We start from the raw sequence: 18,005 nt of genomic DNA, 5'->3' as shown, positions 1-18,005 counted from the left end.
TGACGCGCCGATCCATGTCTAAAGACAAAACCACTGACAGAGTATTTCAATTTCATGGGGGACAGTGTGGTAAGTGTGATAAGGCTGATGACACAACCAAGACAAACACTGCAGATTTGTGGAAACTCTACGGCTCAATTCACAAAGCTTTCAGTTTCAGTGTCAGTTTGACAAGAGAAAAGTACAAAAAGAATAATTCAATAAAGAAAATTACAATTACACACCAAAATATTACCCCTTAGATACTAGACTATTTCATGCCTTTTGGATTGTTTCCAATTTCATAATTATTTTTCAGCAATTAAAAAGAATATCTTTATAAATACTGAAGTGGGGTCTTATCATATTCACAGCTACATTCACAAATGACATTGGTTCTGTCAGTAATGAGGACCTCACAGCCAGAACGCATTATAAGAGTTATAATGCATTAAAACTGATGCTATGACTGACAATTAACAAAGAAAATATATATGTGCAAATTATTGGAGTAAGCCAATGCTTTAATCATCACAACTGAAAAAGAACCACATAAAAAAACAACTTTAAATTGTTTGCATTTAACAGTTAGCTAACAAAATCTAACCGCATCTTTTCTATAGCTTCAAAAATCAAATAGCTAACTGGTTTATAAGAATAAGCCAGTTGAGTATCTTTATGTTTTTTTCTTTAGATGGCTTTGTCCTATCAAGAAAACAACTGAAAACAAGGCTCAAATAATATTTTCCTCATCTTCAAAGCAGCCCGGGGTCGCGTGGCCCATATTTTTGATCACCTGCATTTCCCTAAGGCTCAACATAAAGTGTCTGCATGCAGCCCAGAATTTATGACTGCAGCGACTAAGCACTGACCGTATGCATTGTCTGAACATGTGTGAATATGTCTACCACTTCAGATACCTAATGTAGTATAAACAGAACTGGTGCGCAACCATTTCATTCAGGTGGTAAAGTGATACGAATCATTATGAAAGTAACAGAATACAGACTTCTATCAGTAAGTGACTGCATGATTTGGAACATCTCTATAACAGAAACATGTTAAAAAACGAAAAGCTAAAATGTTCCTGCAAGAGTTCCTCATGCAGATATATACCAAGTTTCCTGCTTTAAGTAAGGTATATACTTTGAGTCATCACACAGTTGCAATGATCAGTGGGATCACAGCTGGTACAGAAACACGCTCTATAATTTTTTTCTCACAAATGATGTGAAAATGGCCCATTATGGGAAGGAACAAAGAGGATAGGGCCCCATGTTAGAGCCAACCCCTCGTTGATGCCCCGGTGACTCGGCCAGCCACTCTCCCAAGGCCTACTCCTTGATTAAATGCATAATCCACTACTCCCCATCCCCAATGATTTAGTGTGCCTTTAAATCAGCTTGCGCACACATAAAAACCTCAAATAAAAATCACCAAGAAAAACCATTGCACTCTAACTGTTCTATTAAAATGATACCCAGCCCAGCCTTTCTTCTCTGCAATACAGTTTATTCCACATGAATGGATATCTTCATTTTTTTCATAGGTATGCATATAAAATATTTAAAGTTTAAAATGTCACCGTTGAAACATCAAATGCAGGAGTCTCTCATTAATCAGCAAGGATGGAGGTTCTCTTTTAAGGTTATAACCCTTTGAAAGAGCAAAAATTACATTTTTGACCTTGAAGATGAGACAAACTCATAAACGTAAAATAATTTGCAGTTTAAAGGCGAAAGAGATATCGGTTACCTCAGCCAGCAGTGCTCTGGGTAGTCGGGGGGAGAACAAACAAGTCTCATTTTCATATTTACATCCAAGCTGTTGAGATTAATTTGAAATCACATCAAGAAAAAAATAAACAAAACTCAGAGAAGAAAACATCTAAAGGGGCAACTGTCAAACTTTCAAATCCATGGGGCCCTAGCTATCTCCAGCTTTGTGAAACACAGACTTTTTTTCTTGCAGTTTATTTAAATGGTGCCATGACCATTTTCATTACTCAAGGAAATTAAATTGACTAATTTTCTTACAAGCCTCTGTACGTCTGCTATTTTCGGGAGGTGTCACGGAAGAGAGAGCAATTGTTTCAACACCATACACAAAAGAAATGCAAACGTGAATGTGTTCTCGGAAGAAAGTGATTTCAATGCCTTATACAGTATGAAATGTGTTCCTTAATGAGGGCATTTAGGATAGGATTTTCATATTCTTCTTAAATTAGGCTTTGATCTTGTGCTTTGTGCCAAATCCTGTTTATTCCAGTTAATAGAACAACAGCAATAGAATACAAATTAAAGCCTTCATTCTGATTAGTCGGTATATACGAAGCTGACTTTAATAGCATGTTGTGTTTATATATATATATATATGTATGTTGCCACTGAATCACCCTGATGAGACCTATAGTGAAAGTGTAAAGGTGAAAAAATAAATAAAATAGCTCGGATGTCCTAATGACCCCAAACTGATTCAGTGTATCATTGATTTAGTTTCAACGCTCATAATCCCAAACAAGAAAACAAATACTCATTGAATGACAAACTTCAAAAGACTCCATCTTCATGCTTTTTTTATTTAGCTCTAGCTGTGTCATTAATCTTGGAAAAACTGAAATGACAGTCAAACATTTCTCGTCCATATGCTCTTTGAAGGGAAGAGTCCCGAAACAACACACACACCACACACACACACACCCCCACACCACACACACACACACACACACCACACACACAACACACACACACCACACACACAGCAACAACACACACACACACACACACACACCACACCACACACACACACACCCACACACACACACACACACACACACACACACAACACCACACACACACACACAACACACACACACCACACACACACACACACAACACACACACACACACCACACACACACACACACCCACACACACACACACTTCTTTCACAAAGCATATAAAGGGAAATCATGAAAAACATCTTGATATACTAAATCATGATGAGAAAGCTGATGCACACAAGCAGAAAAAGATTGAGTAGAGAAAGAGTGAAGCATTGCTCACACTGGTGAGGACGGCTGAGGAAAATATGGAGACAGCCAGGACCTCGACATCGCCCCTCCTCTGGAGATGAAAATGGCTGATTACCTTCACCCTCCTCAGGGGTGTAAGCCACATGGCTGACAACATCATTGGAAAATAGACTACTGAGCTCCTTTGGGCCCTATAACAGCTTACATTTAATGTGGGGGGGAAATTCACACTAAAAAGGAGATGACACCACCGCTCCTCTCTCATATGGTTGAATACATTATGAAAGGAAACCACTCTTTCTTGGTGCTGGTTGTGAAGCATTATTGGTTAAAAAAAGGATTTACAAAATAAAAATACTGTGTAGAAAATAAACTGAGCGGTTGGAGTTGGAAAGTACGGTTTAAGATGATTCTCAGTTGCTAATGACAAGATGCATTCCAGTTCTCCCTTTAGAATCAAAATGATACATCGCATGCTAAAGGATTTCTGTAATATTATGTGTAGCTGCTGGGATTAAATCACATTTCAATTTACAGTACAACTCCTACCGTGCACTGCAATTACCTGCATAATGTACCTCTGGAAGCTTCTCAGAAGACCCCTTTGATTATTTAAATAGACTTGTGCTTAATTCCACAGTTGCTGCTCAGAAATGCAAAGTTGAAGCTGTAGAAAATAATCTAAACCAAATTAGTAATTGTTTTTTAAAGTGCATCAATGACACATTTTTCAGTGCCACTGGATACAAAAAAAATGGCAATTCCAAAAATGATATCCCACTAATCCTTTGATGACTAAGCTGGAAGCCTCTGTGTGACCTCTGTGTTCGTCAACAGCAACCACAATTTAGTGGCTGCATGAACTCTATTTCAAAGGTTACTGAATTAACTTAAAATTACTTACAATGCTATTAAAGTGCTGAGCTCTTTTGTTGTGGCTGTAAATTAAATTAAAACCTCAGCGATTTGAAATATTCTGAGACATGTCAGAGAGGGGGGGAATAAGAAAGAATGGCAGAAGTGAAGCTTTCTCAATGCTTTTGGCTTGGCAAATGCCTGCCTTGAATGATGAGAAAAAGAAATTGGGCTTAATGAGAAACATATGCTATTTCACTGGAGAGGAAGCCTCAGTAAGAGGATCACGGCCGTGTAATAAACGGAGACAGGAGAAGGGCACGTGTGGCGGTTTGGGTGGATGAGGAGTTTTTCTAAAGGCGAGATGGATCCAAAGTCTTTTTTTGAAAGCAGTGGCTCCACTGAACCTCTCATGATCTGGGCACTGAAGCTGAACAGAACCCATAGACACACATGAACACAAACACACCATCCATAGAGAAGTGGTTGTGACAAAAGTGTTTTTCTCACAATGCCATATTTCTTATTACCATTTATGTCTGTAATTATCACTATCAGACTGGAGGCCCTTGTTGTACCCCGTGTCATTTTGTAATTATAATTAGGATATTTTGATCTTGTCTCTATGCTGTTCTTGATATGATTGCTGACAGGAAATGTGTCCAAGTTTAATCAAGCATCACTTTGCCTTTCTTTACAGTATGTTGAGACGCTACAATTCTACACATTTATTGAAGTAAACAAAAGGTTTCACAAAACATTTTTATAATTGAAGGTGAAAACTCCCCAACATTAACACACATTTGAAAACTCTTATTGTAGAGCTTTGTTTATATTGTCTCTAAATATTATTTAATGGGAAACCTGTAACATCATATACACTATTTATGATGATATTTATAGCAAATAATGCATCAACTAGGGTTTCTTTTTGGCGTTCAGCGTGCTGGTGTCTAGTTTGTATGTGATCTGCACTGGGGCATATGTCTGTGCTGTAATCACAACAACAATCTTTTACAGATTGCCCATAATTAGAAAAGCTCCTCTCCAAACCAGCTCCATGTTAAGAGCATGATTGCAGCCAAATTGAGCAGTAATTTGTACGATGTGGACGTGGGAGCTGTGTGAGGGGAGAAGTCTGATGGTTTAATGCCACTTTTATCAGGTCTGGTTAGTCTGCCGCACTCAAACTAAGCACATGAACCTTTGGCTCAGGCTGGGAGAAGAGCCTCTGTACTGCATCATGGTAAAACAGACATCAGGCTGGTTGGAAAAAGGGGGGGGAAAGGCAGGTTTTCTGTCCTCAATAACCCCAGGAGACCCATCATGGATGCTAATGGAAACACTTGCCCTACTATTATACAAAAAACCTAAACATCACCTGGCTGTGTGTGTGTGTGTGAGGAACAGATGCACTCATTATTATTCCACAAAGCTTATCAAGGCCACGCTACTGAGAGGTCCAATAAAGACTGCCCTGTTTCTGTAATGCTGCTGGGGGGGTTATACTTGTCTTTTTGAACCTGGATATGAACTGTGCAACTTAATCATGACCTCTGATACAAAACTCCAACTTTTCACAGTGACATGATACAAAGGACACGGCATCAACATTTCCTAGAGCTCTTCCCTTTCCCTTTCCTGCACCATTCGCTACCGGTAGCATTCTTGGACTTAAAAGCCTCTTAATACCATATATCTTTAAGATTTATAGTATTACTCTGCATTTGGCTCATTGCTAATAATTAGCTTTTGACAGTGATCTTTATCATATTCCAAAAGAATGTTACTATTCTCTTCAGATGCAAGCACAATATGTTTTTTAACTTGCATTCTCACTCTGTTGCTGCAGTGTCACTAGTGTAAGGTGTAGTTATTAATTAATGCAACTTTAAAAGTATTGCTAAGTTTTAGCATTGCACTCCTACAGTATAGGGCTGTCGGTCTCATGATTGACAGTTTTTAAGAAGTCAAAATCACTGCAGCAGAACATTGTCTTTTTATCCCTGTCATTCTTCTTCTGTTAAAAACTGTTGCCTATATTACCCACAATGCCATCCATCTGTATTAACATTATTTGCAGCCCTTATTGATTTATCAGTGACAATTTTGTAACTAAACAGAGCACACAGGTCAGACAATAGATGCCCCTGTTTAACTTTGACAAGAGAAAACATAAATGTACAAAAGAGTGCACCTGGGACAAAAGCTGTTTCTCATTGCATAATAAGGAGTTCATACTTCTATATCTATACATACTGTACATTTTGGTTTAAAACCATACACATTAAAGCACTGTAATCATTTAAAACTACAAAGCCATAGTGAAATGCCAGCATGTAAAAGGTTGAAACAGAGTGGAAACACTGTGCAGTTGGTACAGTGGGCTGTATCAGCAAAGGTATGAGAAAATGTGTCTTTCGGTCACCATAATTACTGCTGCCAATCCAACATGATTTTATAATTCTAAAATCCTGACACTTCACAAAGACTCTATAATTGCATTAGGGTGGCCTTTCACACTTCAAAGGTCTAATAATATTTGTTTTCCTAGGACTTGTCCTGAAATATATCAATTTTTTTCACAGAAAGCACCTCATGAGAAGATGTGGAATCTTTCATGAAAACATGAAAAATATCCACTTGAGATGAGCGCATTCTCTCCTCTCTTTTCTGCCCTCAAAAACATCCCAGAATAGAGAGATGATGTGGTGCTAAATACACAGCGAAGTTTAAAGAATGTCAGCAATGGATTGAGAGAGGACTGTTTCAAGTCCAAGAGGCAGATGTAAGAGCGGTAAAGGTTAACAACTCAAAACAATAACTTTCAGCTGTGAGATGAAACCTCATGAGCAGGAGAGAAAACTGATTTGCTTGGCACCAGCTTTGGGCGCCTTTCACTGACAATAATCCTGAATGTAAATCTAGTTTAAATGCTGGAACGTCTACATTCACCCACAATGCTTGCCAACATTCTATAGGCCGCTGTAGTAGTCTTAGATATTCTAGTCAATTAATACTACTGAGGATTTTTGCCTCAGATAAGTTTCCTGGCCAAAAATGTCTCGCCACCTTGGAGCACCTTTACAGATCAGAACCACCACTGTGAAAGACGTGCCTTCTGGGTAGTGACTCTCTGTGAGCTACAGTAGCACCTTAGCTGTGCAACTGGCTAATGGTAGCCATCGGTGGAAACACTAGATCAGGGGTGCCCACACTTTTTCAGCTTGGGAGCTACTTTTAAAATGACCAAGCCCACGATCTACCTATAGGGCCGCCCCTGCCCAATCTGTGTCGCGAGCGGGGGGGGGGGAGGTGCTAGTGGACTAAACGGCGGATAAACGGCGGATAAACTGTGGCGCGCTTACACTAACCCTCCGCATAAGCGCATAATAGTGCGCCACATTTGCGCTTTAGATGAGGAAGTGAGGCCCCCTCATAACTGCATGAACCCGTATGGCACAATACAACTCAGACTGGCTTACCTGTACTTATCGACGTATTGGGCACCCCTGCACTAGATGCTAAAAACAACAGCTGGGAACCAAGAGAAGAGGACACTCATTGTACCTGCGCTTTATTTGTTGACAATGCCAGCTGAATCGCTATCCTGGATACAAGTTTTGCTGGACGGTTTTATTGGGAGTTGTTGACAACACAACATCGCTATTTGTATATTGGCAACAGGAAACACTCTTTGAAATTAAAAGAATTCTTTTGGGGGGTTTTTAATGACATAAATGTAAAGGTTGCTAAGGTTTATGTTTGTCCCGCTTTTAATGAGTGTACAAAATTGTCATGATTATCTGGTGTTTTGTAACCACCAGCTGTCAGGAGATTTTAAACTTGTTTTTAGTCGGCAAATATAAGAGAGCTTATATCACAAGCAGATTCACACTGTCACAACCTAAACTGACCTGTATGAGGGTTCGTCATTGAGTGCATCAGACGTCATTCATTCTGTTTCATAAACAGTTAGACCTGTAAAAACAGCTTTTCTGTGACAAAGAGCAGTCATTTCTCTTTCAATATGAAAGCAGTGGAGTGGTAATAGCTTAAATAAGTCGTTTACCAAATGCACAGACTGCCACACTGGGTGTCCATACCGTAAATGGCAAGACTTTTCTTAAAACATTAATCTGCATTTAACTAAAATCACATCTTATACGTTGTATTGCATGTGAAAAATAAAATGGATTTCATCTGAATTACCATTAGATTGCTTCTGATCACATATAAGATATCATGCATCAAATGTTCTTGACTGTCAGTTATTTGCTGCGAATACAAAGACAAGTTGGACTCAGAGAACCATCTCATGGAACGGTTGAGATGTCAAATAAAAAACGTTCTTTTTTTTACTGAGGCAGGTGCAACATGTGTGAAGGCTTCTCTCCTGATCTGATACAACCACCCAACCATAAAATATAACACTGCGCATACAAATACACTCTCACAGTCCCGTACAAAGTAGGCTGCAGGGTTTATCTCTTGAGTGAATCTGTCTGTTAGCTTCTTCAAAGTAAAGGCTCTCTTGTCATGACTTGAACATTTTAGCTCCCGTGGCAATAAGACATACATGTCACATCACTGTTGCTGTAATAAAGTAATAAATACATTGGTGAAATATTGTTGTTTTAACTTGAACTGAAGGTTTGCAAAGGTATGTTTGAGTGATTTGTGTGTATCTTAAAATCTTCATTTGTGTGCGGTTGTACCTAACAACCAACTGATAAATGCAAATTATCTTCAGGGATGGATTTCAGCCTTCAGGAGCTTATGAACAAAGACTTAACACAGCCTCTTCCAGAGAACTGGTCCGTCTAATGACATCAGTCGGGAAAAAACATATTTAGCATATTGCTTCCGAGCCAAGTGACAGCTTCAGATCTGCTCGCTTAAGAAATTGATGAGATCCATTGCCAAAATGGTGCCCTTGACAGACATTGAAATGATGGCGAGCGTTAAGTTTTATGGGATGTAGTTGACTCCAACATAACCATACTACAAGCTCAGATCAACTAGTCAACCCATATGGCATCCACAGCAACCACTGGCATTTGTTCTCCCTAATAAACAAAGACATTTAGTTTTAAATAATCTCGTCATTAAGAAAAAGCAAGATGATTGAGCTAAAAGTTAGTTGTCTGTGTACTTCTGAAAGGTTTTACAAATAGGGATGCAAAAATAAATCTTACGAACCCCCCATTTATATGCTTAAAAACTTCAGCTGCCTGATTGTTTCAGATACACAAATGCCACACATTTGGGATACAAGAGGAAGAGGGGGTGGCAAAATAGTATTTAAACAAACAGACAAACATAAAATATTTCTGGAAGATGCTAAAATCCCTGCAGAGCACCAAAAGCATGGGGCTTAAAGATTTACTGCAGTCCTCTTATCTTTCATTACTGACGAGTGTGAAAGGGAGGCAAACATATTCTACTTTCTGCTTTTCTGTTCTGATCCCAGTCCAACTCCATTAAACATTTGTGTTTCAGAGGATGCGTCAACTTCATTCTCAGAGCACTGCTTGGATTTAAAAAAGAAAGAAAGAGGAAAACTCTCTCAGAAATTAAGTTCTTTAAGACCATCTTTCCCCCCTTCAGTTCTTAATAAGAGATCTGTCTCCATTTTTTGTTTTTTTCTCATAAAGCTGTGCAATGTATGAAAGCCCTGGAATGAAAGCCAGTACAATAGCGTTATGGAACAAAGGCAGGAAGGAGATTGAGGGGAAAAACAGGGGGAAAATGGCATCATCTCTAAACTTAATGAAACAGCATCCTTTCATTTTTTTCTAGTAATTATAATAAAGATGGAAAAACATAATAAACGTCTCCCTGCCCCCACCTGCTAACAGTAATTATAATAGACTCAACAATAAATGGTAAAGCAGCACAGAGCTGCATCTTGGGAATTCTCAGGAGTCTGTGGATTAGCTTGAAAAGCCTGAATGATTAAAATACACTAATTAAAATGTTGTGTTCCTTGGTAACTCGTCTTCTAGGGCCCCTTGTGCTGGCAAAATGGGAATAAATGCGACAAAAGCAAATACTCTTTTGGACCTGAATAAATAAACAAGTCTAATCAAGTTAGTGTTCTTGCAGAGCCAGTTACATAAAACTTCCTTGATGACCTTTCGTCACACTCGCACTGCCTCCACCAGGACAATAGAGAGAATATTTAGACGATGTTGTTCTAATCAAGCAAGACTTGCCAGACATACCAGACAGGTTAGATGTCCTATTAAACTGCTTTGCTTACGCAATCCAGCCTCTTTGTGACTTCTAATTGTCGTCAAAGTTTGAAAACAGTGGAGAAATTAACTTTGCTTTCTGCCTAATAAGAATCATACAAGCTGCTAACTTTATTTCATACTACTACAGAACTGCTGCTAATGTCATCCACAAGAAATAATCTCTGCACAATGAAGAATATGTACACCTCACTGTTTCATTATTCAGCAGGTGATGATATACATAGATTTTCTACATTACTGCGTGGTATTTACCATAGGAGTAATGAATAAGGCAAGTGCGAGCTTGTTTAAAACTCTGAGGTGAATCTATAGTTAAAAGATCAGACAGGGAGGGATCAGAGCGCTGGTGGTTGCAGTTACAGACAAAAAGCTGCCAAGTAATCTACACAGGAACCAATAACACTACCTATGCATTTATTAGGTAACTCAAGAACAGGTACAATTATATGAGAAGGATGTTTTTGAAATGAAATGCGGTTGTTACCTTGTGAGAAAAGGAATGTTTGAAGTGGGGTTGGGACTGGGGCTCTTCCCATGGTCCCCTTTTTACAGAGAGCATACGCTGAATACTCTTGTATTGTGCTGTCTTTGCAAATCACGTCAAACTGTTGTTTAATGTCAGCAGGGACAATACCGTGATATGAAAAAGTAATCTCCTACCTTACAGTTGTTTCCTTCTCTTCTGAGCATCAAATGAGGTGAACCAATGCCATGGTAGCAAAGCAGAAGCTCAAAAACATACACAGATGAATGTTTTGATCACAAGTAAGGCTGTGTCAGAGGGCATGAAATAATAAATGTACCTGTTTTGACTACAATTATGCTCACATTAAAGCAGATATGCATCATTACATCTGGCTGCAGTGGATGATCTTTGTAAAAAAACAACTCTTTTAGTGGCATGCTTCCCTATGTAGAGGTGCAGTGAAGAAGATGTCATGCCTCTGGATCTGTCAGTTAGTGAGTTTGTCTGTTGTGAGCCCTCTGGTCACTGGGACTTGGCCCCTTTCTGCCACGGCGTCAAAATAGAGCCGTTCTTCAAAAACACTCTAATCCCTGCCGGTATTACCGAAGAGGCTAAAAAGATTCAAAAAGCCTGCTTACAGATTTAATTACCTTTGCAGTTAACCAGAGCTTAGCAGCCAATGACCTGATATGTCCACTGAAGACTAGCTAAGGGGGGATGGATTGGAAACGGACGCGCCGAGTGGGCCACAGAGACTGGCAAGCGTGGCAATCCAGGGCGGCTCAGAGGCCTCCGCTGGGATACTCAGTGCCAGCCAGGGCAACAACAGCACACATGTGGCCCTATCTTCTGCTGGAGTGCAAATTAGATACAGTTGATTAAAATATTGAGTCATTTCACAGTCACTGTTGGGGGAATAAAAGGAGTGCCAGTACTGAAAATGTCTGTATGTATGAGACAGAAAATGAGAGAGAGGAAAGGAGGCTGATGGAGGAAGAAAGACCTAGCTCTCTTTTATTTGAACAATGAACACATTTTTCATTTATATAGATTCCCTTCACAAATATGCCCTTTCCCAGAGGACAACTTTGAAACACCTCGACTGCCAGTAGCAGAGAGGTCTCGGCAGTCAATCAGTTTCCAACAACATACAGTAACAAGTGTTTGGGAAAGCAGCATGCGGTGTTGTGTACTTGTGTAGCAGCTTGTTCCACAGGCACCGTTTAACACCCCTGTTCCTACTTTTTCAAAGAAAACCGAAAAGATCTTTTGTTGAAGTGAACATGACTTGTGGAATAAAAACTTCTGCCTTGCTGCAATATAACAAAAGAAAATGAATACTTTGGGGTTGCCCTGGTTACCTAATTGCATCACAACACTGCACACAGGAGCCAAAGTAACTGAATTTTGATGAAAAGGCGGTGATAATTTACGGCATTGAGAAATTAGTTGCCGTGGCGACGCGTTAATTACATCTCAAATTAACAATGCAAGTGTAGTGAAATTAAATATAAATCATATTTTCTGCATAAATTACAGGGGTTGATTAGTGCGGGCGCCAGGAGAGAGAGGTTGAGATTCCAAGGGCCTGTCATACCCCCTCCTCCCTCCCTCTCTCCCTCTCTCTCTCTCTCCTTCCCTCCCTCCCTCTCTGTCTCTCCCTCCTCCTTTTCCTCAGTGCCACCCCCCTCATCCTCACTGGTGTCTTTAAAGATGGGGACTGGATTACACCAGAGGACACAACTCAACCTGAGCATTGTTTGCATTTTTACAATAAATTAATAAATGCACGGCTAGTAGAGCTAGTCTGGCACATTAGTGGATTAGCATGTTTTTGTGTCTACTGCCTGCGTTTGACAAAATGTGTTTTTTTCCCATGCGCTGATTTGGTATATAAATTTGTATGTGCTATTATAAATAGTAAGATTTAAAAGATTTGTGTGTGTTTTCTTGGGTGCCAGTTTGTCAGTTCAGCACTTTGAATCTATTACACACTACCTACACTCACACATGAGAAGAACTTTCACCAACTCTGATGCATCACCGTTAAGTGCTGTATAATGCGTTTATAAGTGCCACGTAAAAATCAATTATTGGTCACACCCAGTCTTATTAACACAATGCTCAGCACACGCTAATGATCAGATTTTAATTATTGAAATCCAAGCCTTTCAAACTTCAAAGGTGTGCAAGGTGTACGGTATGTTTAGAACAGAGCACATCTACAGTTTCTCTAAATCTACAGTGTCTGCAAATGCCGTTGTGTGTGTGTGTGTCTGTGTGTGTTAAACTGTTTATCTGAGGTTTGTGAAGGTCTAGGAAAGACAGAAGAATGGAGACGGAAAGCACAGCAGAGAGGGAAAGTGAGTCTCTCCTCCCCACGATTCCTCATGTGGCCCAACTTCCCTTTAAGCATCACAAACAAGCCTCAGGAGTGATGTCAAGAAGGGAGGGAGGGGAGTGGGGGTGCTGAGCTGAGAGGGAAAGCTGAGCGCAAACACAACAGCAACAGGAACCAACTTGAGCCATCTAAATTATTCATACTCCAGATGGATACGTTTCCCCAGGATTTCACACTAAAACTCAGCTATTCAGCTTCCCTCCGCGTTACTCTGTCTTTTCCACGGACGGCGCCGGGAATCAAGATAACTATCACTTTATCTAAATCGTTTCATGTCTGATTCATATCAAGTTTGAAGAGTGGAAGCCCCTCGACACCATGATCTCACGTTTGTTCTATTCCACAGGCACAATGAAGGGGGAACATGTTCTCTTTCCTCTGTCTTCAAAGACGTAGGCACTGCTATGACCTTGTCTGAAGGATATTATACAAATCAGAGGGTCCTTAGAGACACGTGTCATGTATATCACTGACTACACCTCAGCCGTGTGATGTGTGCTTGTAAGCAGCCCTAAGGTGCTGGGATTGGGAAAATGCATTTTACTGTATATCAATGGTATTTTCTTTTCCTCAGGGCCAGAAATACTTTTCTCATTTTGATCTTAAGTGAGTCGCTCCCACAGTAAAAAATGTAGACGTGAAAAATTCCACTGCTTTTCTAAAGAAAATTGTTCAGCAAAATCACATTTGTGCAATGACACAGACCATAATAGATGGGTGTTGATAGCTTAATACACTCTGTTGCCAATGGATGGATTATATTTGTACACTCCCATGAGAAGAATTCCTTCTTCTTTCACAATGTGCAAGTCAAATACACTGTATTTATAACAAGTTGATGAAGTGCTACGTTATGATATATGACAACAATCAACATATCCATTCATAAAGAACATCCTCTATCTGGTAAGGATTCTGCTTCGACACGTACCACTCTTATTCAAAAACATAAATATTGTGTTTGCAGTATTCCTCCTGCCACAGCTATTAGTGGGCAGCAAACTAATCATAAATACCTGCCACCTTATCCACCCCCACAATAATGACTGTGTGGTATGTGGCATTGCTCCCCCCCCCCCCCCTGTCAACAAATTCAACTTTTAATGCGAGCTGTCCTGCCTCATTTCATAGAAAGTGACTTCCTGCGCTGGGACGAGGAGGTTGGGATGACCTCAGTCTAGTGTTCATTTCGTTGACTAAAACTATGACGAAATATGTTCGTCAACAACCTTTTTTCCATAACTAAAACGAGACGATGACGAGACGGCAGTAAACAATAACTGTAACGAAATCAACATGCAATATCCTTGACGAAAAGTGACGAGACGAAAATGTAGTTTACTAAATAAAAACGGCACACTGTGAACTCTCAGGAAGACTCGGGTCTAACTCATGGTCTAACTAACCTTATTTAACAGAAAATAAAATGGCAACAGCAGGGCTTGGGAGCAGTGGTCGCGTTAACCGAATACCCCCCCCCCCCCCCCCCGTCAGCGTGAATGAGTCACGAGTTGTGTACAGACTCGACGGGTAATAATGGATTATGACGGAAATGTTACGATCCTGTCCGTCAAAATGACTGACAACGACAAAGTCTAACCCCACCACTGCTTGGGAGAAAGAAACAATGTGATATTTGGGCCCATTTTCGCTACAATGAGGCGGAGCAAAAAAGCGAATGCATTGTTTTATCAGAAGGGAAGCAATGTGGCCATAACACAGCTGGTAAAAACACCACAAACCTGACCAGATACTCTCTGAAAAGCTGCATTCTTAATCATTCAACCTGTGTTTTTCATCAAATAAGGACAAGATATAATCTTATTGTGAAATAAGTTTGACTAAAATGACAAATTATTGGTTTTGGCTAGACTAGTTTGACTGAAATGTTCTATATAATCTGATGACTAAAAAAGACTCAACAGTTTTCATTGACAAAAAGTAGACTAAAATAATTAGTTTTCTTTGACTAAAATAAGACTAAAATGCTCAGACTTTTAGTCGACTAAAACTTGACTAAATAAAAACAGGATGAAGGTGACTAAATATGACTAAAACTAAAAAGGAAATTTAACACAGGACTAAGACTAAAACTAAATAAAGAAATAGCTGACGAAATGAACACTACCTCAGTCCCTGGGGGGCTCCTCCACCGTACTCATCCATTTGTGGATGAAGATGACGACTTTTAAAAGGACAAGACATCATTAACAGAATAAGAAGGCCTTTTTGCACCACCCCCCTTGGAAGTAATTCCAATGCATTCATACAGAAGTGAAAGTGCCTGAGAGTGGCGGTGGTGAGTGGGGGGGAGGGGGGGACACACAACGTTTAATGGTCCAGTAATGTCTCAGCCAAAGCATAGTTGTCCTCCCAAGATGATACAAAAAGTAACACACTGAGTATGACTAGTTAGATGATTTAAGAGGCAGTTAAGGAGAAGTGATTAAAAAAAGGATGCAATGCAAGTGCCCGTATTAAGTACAAAAACGGCTCTTTACACGCTGAGGTGATGCAATATAACAGTGCGGATGGATACACTATCCACATGGACAGATGAATTCTATCAAAATACCACATGTCAGGGTTTGACACTGAAACCAGAGATGGTCAAATGAAATCGGTTCAAGTGGCAGCTCTTAAAGTGTAGATAGATAAGGGAAATAAAAGAAAGAAAGGTCAATAAAAACAAGTCAGGGACCTCAGTACCAAGCTGTAAAAGATGCCTGTTATTTCTCCCCATTTGTCTTTCTCCTTTCTTCTTTGCGCACCTTTCAGGTTACTGTCACTTGCGAAAGTCTGGCTCACACAGCAGGCATCTCGGCATCAATCATCCAATGCTTACGCCACAGGCAGATGAGCTGCATGTGTGACCTGCACCATGGAGACCATATCAAAAACCTGCCACCATTTCCCTGCCACAGGAAATTGCCACCTATAGTCTTCAAACTTGAATCGATAAGCCAAATAAAATCAGTTTCATATGTAGTGAGGTTCTCCTAAATGTCACCTAACCTACTGCATGAAAAAAGGCAAGACCTTCCCAACAAGTTTAAATAAACCCTGCAGGATAATGCTGGCTCTCCTGGGGGAACCAAAAGCTGATGGCTTTGAAACAGGAGGGAGGGTATTTTCAGCGGGGCTGCCCAGCATGAGAGATCCTGCATGTCTCACAGCTGAGCTTGTTTTATTGAAAGGTTGTTTGAAAGGCCCTGAACCCAAGACATCAGTGGTCATGTTTGTTTGGCTTAAAGAGGAGCAACATGTAAAGGCTTCACTAAAAAGAACAGCTCAAATCGTCTGAGTACGGGGAAGAAAATGAGATGGGTTAGTGCCCATAGCAACTTGGACACAGGCGCAGGGAAGATTTGTCAAAATTAATAAAATGGCCTCAACGTAGCTTCACTTATAACCTCGTACAAATGTGCACACAGCACAAGCATAGCTTCACTGCACTGTGCAAATAAGTGCCAAAACCAGTGCAGTTATCAGGTAATGGAGTCAGAGGAGAGAGAGGGCCTCTGTGAACTTGACACTCCCATTAGGCCCCTACTGGAAAGCGCAGTATTTGATCAGGAGATGGGAATTGAGCAAAAATGAACTGAAACTAGATCCCACATGACTTATTTTCCTGTTGGCTCTCAGCTTTAGGTGTCACTCAGACTTAATAAAGCTCTCCGATTTTCATTTTATCACAGAAAATAGACTGAGCAGAAATAAAATCAGTCGGTTTTGCCTTAATGGAGCAAAGTAATGGCGAGGTGAAACTGACACAACACATTTTGTCCATAGTAATACTATCAAATGAAAGCATATTCACTTCTGGAGTTTTCCAGGAATCAATTCAAAGTGAATATTGCCCTTTTTCGAAGACTTTATTTCATAAAGGCTCCAACAAATACAGCACTTTGGCAATAGCCTGTCACCTCGGGTGATACCAACACAGCTATTTCACCCTATAGAATTACAGTATTCTCTAGCCCACACTGAACCTCCTCCACCAACCTATAACTCTTATTTTATTTCCGCACTTTATACATTAGAGGTACATTACAGCCATCCCGGTAGATAGGATGAGTCCACTTTTACACCCAGGTGTTACATTGCAAGGTCAGGTCATTTGGATGGCTGTGACCTTTGATGGCTCCGTCTTGGATGAAAATGATCTGGTGATCTCCGCATTGACATGCACACAGATGCCCTTGTGCTGTACATTCACACTATGGTGATAAGGCCAGAGCAATTCACTAGGGAGACATTATGGAATTATTCATTTGGGAATTACGAATTATAATTAGAACGTAAGGCCATATTTTCCAGTCAAAGGTATGGTGGGGTTTGCATGGTTTTATAGTGGTGGGGCTAAGATGTAGACATGTTTCCTGGATTGTATCTTTAGCTGAGCATAGTATGTTTATCATTCCAGGCTTCTTTAGAGAGTATTTTGCTTTTAAAGAAGTAATTAGATCAAGTAAAGTGAGAGGAAAAATCTAACACTGGGTCCCAAGTGTTCTGGTATGCGATTAATTATTCCGAGGAAGACAGATGTTAAATTGTGTATGCCCATCAGCGCTAAGACTTTCTGAAGATTTATCATTCATGTAAATCATGAATAAAATATTTCCTTGTTTAGAGAAAAAGCTACATCTGTTTGTGCATCATTTACCCCGACTGCAAGAAAAAGGCACACAAATATGACCTATTAAAGCCTATTTCTGACACAGAGTGGACAATTGAATTGTAATAGTAGTGGGAATTGAATTGTAGCGTATTCCCTTTAAAGTCATTGCATGCGATCACTTTGGAGGGATTGCAAATGTTTGAAAAGTGTATTTCTTCTTATAAACTGCTTCACAGTGATTCCCTATGAGGTTAACAAACTGAAAGTCTTTCTTAAATCAAGCAACTCAATTAACTGCATATTAAGCAGACATTTGCTTCCATTTTCCCAGATGTATGAATAAATAAATAAAACAGTCAGGCGAATGTGAGTGTCATGGGGATCACGGA

At 39.9% G+C, this 18,005-nt stretch overlaps 1 protein-coding gene across 3 annotated transcripts in view; it reads right to left on the bottom strand.

The window, feature by feature from the left end:
- Window positions 1-18,005, bottom strand: part of casz1 (castor zinc finger 1) — a 167,718-nt gene that overhangs the window by 112,108 nt on the left and 37,605 nt on the right. The window lies entirely within an intron of this gene.

The sequence above is a fragment of the Trematomus bernacchii genome, unplaced genomic scaffold, assembly GCF_902827165.1.
Source record: "Trematomus bernacchii unplaced genomic scaffold, fTreBer1.1, whole genome shotgun sequence".
In the NCBI taxonomy this organism is placed as follows: Eukaryota; Metazoa; Chordata; class Actinopteri; order Perciformes; family Nototheniidae; genus Trematomus; species Trematomus bernacchii.
This window is presented reverse-complemented; position numbering and strand designations above follow the sequence as displayed.